Here is a 7,500-nt window from a genome sequence, read left to right on the forward strand (position 1 = left end):
TAAAAACTAATGAATGAGTTTGGTCATTAAAAATCGAAAACTTGTAATTAAAATTTTTTTTTTATTAAACGACCAAAAAATAATTTCATCTTATTTTTCGTGATTTTCTAATTCCAAAAACATATACATATGTTATATTTGGATTACAAACAAGCTCTGAAAATTAAACATATGAAAATTATGATTAAAATTAATTTTCCGAAATCGATTTAAAAACAATTTCATCTTATTCCTTGTAGGTCCCTGATTCCAAAAACATATAGATATGATATGTTTCGATTAAAAACAAACTCAGTAAGCTAAAAAGAATAGACATACAGAAAAGCGTGTTATCCTGCCCAGCGCGACCACTACCGCACTATTCTGCATGGCTTGTCGATTTCTCTGCCTTTGCCACGAGCGCTGGACTGACGAAACTACGAGTATGTGGTCTTGGTGAAAAAAGCAGTGCGTTCAGTGTCATTCTGTGAGTTCGACAGCTTGACTAAATGTTGTTATTTCGCCTTGCGCGACTTGTTTTTTATTTAGAATGAACGGAAGTACGAGAGTTAGCCAGTGTAATCATTCACACCCACACACACACACACATACACACACACATACATACACACACACACACACACACACGCACACATACACACACACACACATACACACATACACATACACACACACACACAACCACATACACACACACACACACACACATACACACACACACACACACACATACTCATTTATCATCGAGTCATGTATGTTCTATTGACACGCTTATGGTTCGATCATGTTTACTTTATTAAATAAGATCGCCATCAATTCCATTAAACAGTTGATAAAAGTCGTAAATAGACACCCATCCGAGCAGGTGACGTATACATGAGTGTGTGTGTGCCACAGCGAGACAACATATAGCTCTATGATATATTGAAAAGGGAGACTAATCGGACATTGATCACATGGTAGCGAAAATGAACGAGATGGTTTATATTTGAAGGTCAGTATACCGATGGATTGTTTAACTGTAAGAGGGAGAGAGAGAGAGAGAGAGAGAGAGAGAGAGAGAGAGAGAGAGAGAGAGAGAGAGAGAGAGAGAGAGAGAGAGAGAGAGAGAGAGAGAGGGACAGAGAGAGAGAGAGAGAGAGAGAGAGAGAGAGAGAGAGAGAGAGTTTGTTTGTTTGTTTGCTTAACGCCCAGCCGACCACGAAGGGCCATATCAGGGCGGTGCTGCTTTGACATATAACGTGCGCCACACATAAGACAGAAGTCGCAGCACAGGCTTCATGTCTCACCCAGTCACATTATTCTGACACCGGACCAACCAGTAGAGAGAGAGAGAGAGAGAGAGAGAGAGAGAGAGAGAGAGAGAGAGAGAGAGAGAGAGAGAGAGAGAGAGAGAGAGAGAGAGAGAGAGAGAGAGAGACTCAGACTCAGACTCAGACTCAGACTCAGAACTTTATTACAAAAGGATAAAGGTTTTAGGCAAAGCCTATTCTTCCAACCTGTCCTTTATACAACACATAAAGACAGACGGACATAACAAATACAAATTCAATCATATAAGATATAGAAATACATTGTATGGATTGCAATACTATGTGCAGTTAAGGAATTATATAAGGAGAACTAAAAAATTACAAAATTACATTGACATAGTTAAGCCTTTCATTTTGAGAATTAAGTTGCTCAGATTAGCTACACATCCGTTAACACTAGTACAAAATGTTCAACAAAATAACAATCGAACAAGACATTTCATTCACGAATGATGTGTGAACGTGACTGTCTCTTAAACAATTTCACTGAAGTTGCATTTCTTATCTGTTGGGGGAAGGAGTTCCAGAGAAAAGCTCCCGAGAAGGCTAAGCTCGATTTGTAGAGGTCTATGCGAGGTATAGGAGGGATGATTTTTTGGGACCCATATCTTTTTGTGGCATGTTTGAAATGTGATTGCAAATATTTAGGACAGTCGTCATTTAGAATTTTATACATGAACACAGCCTTGTTTAACGTCAACTGATCTTTCAAGGGGAGGAAATTTATGAGCTTTAGTTTATCATCCGTGGACCTATTCAAATCATGCAGAATAAGTTTTGCAGCTCGGCGATGCAGGGAATTGAGTCTTTTTAAATGAACATCACTGCAGTTATCCCAACGTGTCGAAGCGAAGTTTATATGAGGCATTATGTGGGCGTAATAGAACATTTTGAGTGCTTCAGAATCGGCGTAATGCCTTAATTTTGATAACAGGTACAAATTCTTTGATACTACTTTGCAAATATTACTCAAATGAGAGAGAGAGAGAGAGAGAGAGAGAGAGAGAGAGAGAGAGAGAGAGAGAGAGAGAGAGAGAGAGAGAGAGAGAGAGAGAGAGGAGAGAGAGAGAGAGAGAGAGAGAGAGAGAGAGAGAGAGAGAGAGAGAGAGAGAGAGAGAGAGAGAGAGAGAGAGAGAGAGAGAGAGAGAGAGAGAGAGAGAGAGAGAGAGAGAGAGAGAGAGAGAGAGAGAGAGAGAGAGAGAGAGAGAGAGAGAGAGAGAGAGAGAGAGAGAGAGAGAGAGAGAGAGAGAGAGAGAGAGAGAGAGAGAGAGAGAGAGAGAGAGAGAGAGAGAGAGAGAGAGAGAGAGAGAGAGAGAGAGAGAGAGAGAGAGAGAGAGAGAGAGAGAGAGAGAGAGAGAGAGAGAGAGAGAGAGAGAGAGAGAGAGAGAGAGAGAGAGAGAGAGAGAGAGAGAGAGAGAGAGAGAGAGACTCTTCATAAAAGACCTCAGTTGTCGAACGCAATCTAAAAATTGTATGACGCGATGAACACCCAACTGCTCGTCAAATGAGTTTCGGTTCACCAACCCATCATACAACAATGTTTACAATCTTTTCGCTTCGGTCTCTGCATGCTAGCTATAAATATGTCTGTGCAAAATGATAAATGGCATCGCTACCATCTCAATCACTATTATCAAACAATCTCTTGTTTTATTAGTTGTACAAGGAGTTCAATTGGAGTAGAGTATCACAAGCATAGCCCAACACCCTCAGTCGCATGCATGCAGAGACAGACACACAGACAGACAGACAGACAGACAGACAGACAGACACACAGACAGACAGACACACAGACAGACAGACACACAGACACACAGACACACAGACAGACAGACAGACAGACAGACAGACAGACAGACACACAGACACACAGACACACAGACAGACAGACAGACAGACACACAGACAGACAGACAGACAGACAGACAGACACACAGACAGACAGACAGACAGACAGACAGACAGACAGACAGACACACAGACAGACACACAGACAGACAGACACACAGACAGACAGACAGACACACAGACAGACAGACACACAGACAGACAGACAGACAGACACACAGACCCACAGACAGACACACAGACAGACAGACAGACAGACAGACAGACAGACAGACAGACAGACAGACAGACAGACAGACACACACACAGACAGACAGATAGATCGACAGACCGTCAGGAACATGTATCAATTCCATCAAACAGTTGATAAAAGTCGTAAATAGACACCCATCAGGAACATGCATCAACAGACAGGAAGGCCGACAGACACACAGACAAACATATATGCAGACACATAAACAGACATAAAGACAGACGAAGAGATAAACAGACAGACAGACAGACAGACAGACAGACAGACAGACAGACAGACAGACAGACAGACAGACACACACACACACACACACACACACACACACACACACACACACACACACACACACACACACACACACACACACACTCATTTCTGAAATCCATCATGCTGCCATTGTTTAATATTCTTATCAACGTTTCTGTTCATGAAACAAGTTTCTTGCTGTGAAATACAAATATCGAACCATCCTTTTAGCAATAAGCTTACTGTTTCATATAGCATAAATATATGACACAATCGTTATAACTGAATATTCCCCCATCCCAAAATACATTTATTTGATATTAATACAGCTGCAGTGATAATAAATAAATCGTTATTAGCGCTTAACATTTTCATACGTGAAGCTTTACTGACGCAAACAGACAAGCCACCTACACGGATAGAAAACACTACAAGGTTTACCGTGTGGTACCAGATTTACGAGTGGGTTATTTAAAATATTGAAATGCGAACGACATTTCAAATTCCATAACCCTTGCATTCCTGTTTATTTGAAAAAGCAAACGAGTGTAATCCTGGTATCAAGTCAAGTCAAGTCAAGTATTTTATTGTTTTGGGCCCAGAGGGCTTTGAAACAAAGATATAACTTTAACAAAAAAAGGTTACAAATCAGACAGTTAATATATGTATACAAATTGAGCGGACAAATACAACAATACTATACAACCAAAATAAATTGGCAATATACACTTCCATACATACAAACAAAACAAAAATAGGTTTAACAAAATCAGGTAAGAAATCAGACAGATAATATGTATACATTAAGCGGACAACGATAATATACAGCCGAAATAAATTGGCAATACCATTATGCCATGCATCTTTTGTAAAAACACAAAACAAAACAAAAGCATGTATTACATACCAATAAAGAAACTAGATGTAACGCTAACATACTAAAATCATAACATGGGCTACAAATCTTGCTAGCTTCATTAGTTTTATCTTAGATTTACAATTCATTAACTGTTCATATTTTAAACAATTTGGGTGAGATCGGTAGTAAGGACTAATTAATTTTCTTCTTTCAGACACTATACTTTCATCGGTACAAATGAACAAATAGTGAAACTCATCACCTAATTCATTTTTATCGCACATATCACACAATCTTTCATTTCTTGGAGCATTAAAAAAACCTGTGCTGATGTATTGGCAACTTATGGTTGCTTGTTCTAAATTTTGCTAATTTAATTTGGAATTTCCTAGGCAACCAAAGCAAATACCCTTCCAGACACAAATCCTTTTTATATATTCTGTAATTAAAACACAAGCTGTTGGCATTCACGTCAGTGCATTCCTGCAGGAATTGATCTCTTAGCCTTTGCTTTACAACGTTTTTAAAACCTGAGACGGCAAGATTCTGAGTTGTCCATAAATATGATAGACCCAAATTATTTAACATAGTATTGACATGCGACAACCAGGGCAATTTAACGTTTTGTACATGATACAACCTCAAATGTAGTTTTAACGTTAAACAAGACATCTTATTCACACCATCGTTCATTTCTTTCATCAGCTTATACCAATAAACCAGTAACTGACATTGTACCTCAATTCTAATTGGGTAACGACCAAGCTCTACGTAACCCATACAAGTGGGTGTTGTTTTACAGGGTGACCCAAAAAAAAGAGTACCCAAACAAAACGTCATAAATTGACCAAAAATATAACAATCTTCATAAAATGTATTTACACACACAAGTAGCCTCTGCATGATTTGCACAGAAAATTTTAGCGTTCTAGCTTGTCTTTCAGGAAAGTTATGCTCATTCTACAGAACATGCTCCAAATGGCCTCCGCGCCGCTGCAGGCAAACTTGAACTCGCCGCGCAAAGTTATCAATCACCCGCACACACTCCTGTTGCGAGATTCCGCGAATGGTTGTTGTGATGGCTCTCTTGAGTTCTGTGATTGTCTGTGGGTTGTTCCTGTAGACGTTGTCTTTCAGGAACCCCCAAAGATAGAAATCTGGGGGATTTGAATCCGGGGGAGGCCATTTAGAGCATGTTCTGTAGAATGAGCATGACTTTCCCGAGGACAAGGTAGAACACTAACATTTTCTGTGCAAATCATGCAGAGGCTACTTGTGTGTGTAAATAAATGTTATGAAGATTGCTTTATTTTTGTTCAATTTATGACGTTTTGTTTGGGTACTCTTTTTTTTGGGTCACCCTGTACATCAAGAAGCATTTTTAAAAATCGCAATTGAAACCTTGACAATATGTCCAATGAATCATATCCCCACATTTCACAACCATACAGCAAAATTGGATGTGCACACTTCTCAAAAAGATCCAATTGCACATCAATTGGTAAATTTAGTTTTCTACATTTTCGAATTAACGAGAACATTGCACGGTTACCAATCAAACATTGACGTTTCATGGCATTATGAAATTTGTTATTATAATTAAATAGTACACCTAAGTACACTAAGTCCCAAACTACTTGGACAGGTACTCCATTCAAGACAACATTTGGGATATTCCGTATTTTTGTCTTTTCAATATTTGTGCTTAGACCCCAGTTTTTACAATAACGATCTAGTCCATCCAGGGCTTTTTACATTTTTCCAGCTGTTTCGGCGAGTATAGCAGTATTATCAGCATATAGTAACAGGAACAAATACATAATTTATAGTCTTTAATGCGTTCAACATCTATTTCTTGGGCTCTTTTCAGGGGCAACTCTAGGCTGACATCATATTCAATCAAAAATTGCTTCAGGTCGTTTAAAAACAGTGAAAAAAGAATCGGTGATACATTTTCGCCCTGAAGAAGCCCGATGTTTGAGGTGAACGCCTCGGAGAATACACTATTCACCTTCACGCACAATGTTGCCTTATCATACATGTCCTTAATTACATTCAATACCTTACCATTAATATTCCGTTGCATCTGCTGCTGCCACAGGAGACTGCGTTGCACAGAATCAAACAGCGAAAGGGAGACTCGGCGGCCATTTTGAATTTTTAACGTTTTCCCCAACTTTGGCCATTCATAATTTAAAGCGTTATGTCTTCAATCTTCTGAAATTTGCAATGCAAAGTCCCTTTGTGGGGGACGTATCACAAGGAAATCTAGTCCTGAGGAGGACCATTGTTTTTGTACCTAGACCAGACACGTGTTTCGACACTATTGTGTCTCATCAGTGGTCAGGTGGTACTGATGGCGAGAGTTGTCAACCCATGGTATCCAACTAAGAAGCAAACCACTCTCTGAATGGTAGCTTCTGTTGGCATGGGAGACTACCCTCATCTGACAACCCCAAGGGGATATCTGTGAAGGGAAACACTTTGATTTAAGGCCAAAATGTGGAATTGAAATGTATTAAGAATAAATATATATGTGGTGCCGAATTCACGGAATTGCCGAATTCGCGGAATCGGCAACATTTTTGCCCATATCGCGTAATCGGCAAAACGCTGCCCATTGCGTGAAATCTGCAGCGTTTTGCAGAAAATGCGGAAAGGCTTCTAAAATTTGCCCATTTCGCAAAAGCGACATCGACGGCCAGTCTGTTACTTTTTGTGTCACCAGAACATTGTATTAACATTGCTTTACTTCCCTGTTTTTTATGGTCTATGTTGGTTTGTGTCGAGCATAACTCCGGACATGCACACAAACTACACTTTCTGCAATAACTTGCCATCACTTATCGATTATTGCAATACCTATCCGTTCGAGTATCTAGTTGTCTAAGTGTGATGATATTCCAGGCATTTGAGAACTTTAAAACCAAACAGTGGCTGCCGATTTCGCAAAATGGGCAAATTTTAGAAGCCTTTCCGCG

This window comes from Littorina saxatilis, linkage group LG14, assembly GCF_037325665.1.
Source record: "Littorina saxatilis isolate snail1 linkage group LG14, US_GU_Lsax_2.0, whole genome shotgun sequence".
Lineage (NCBI taxonomy): Eukaryota > Metazoa > Mollusca > Gastropoda > Littorinimorpha > Littorinidae > Littorina > Littorina saxatilis.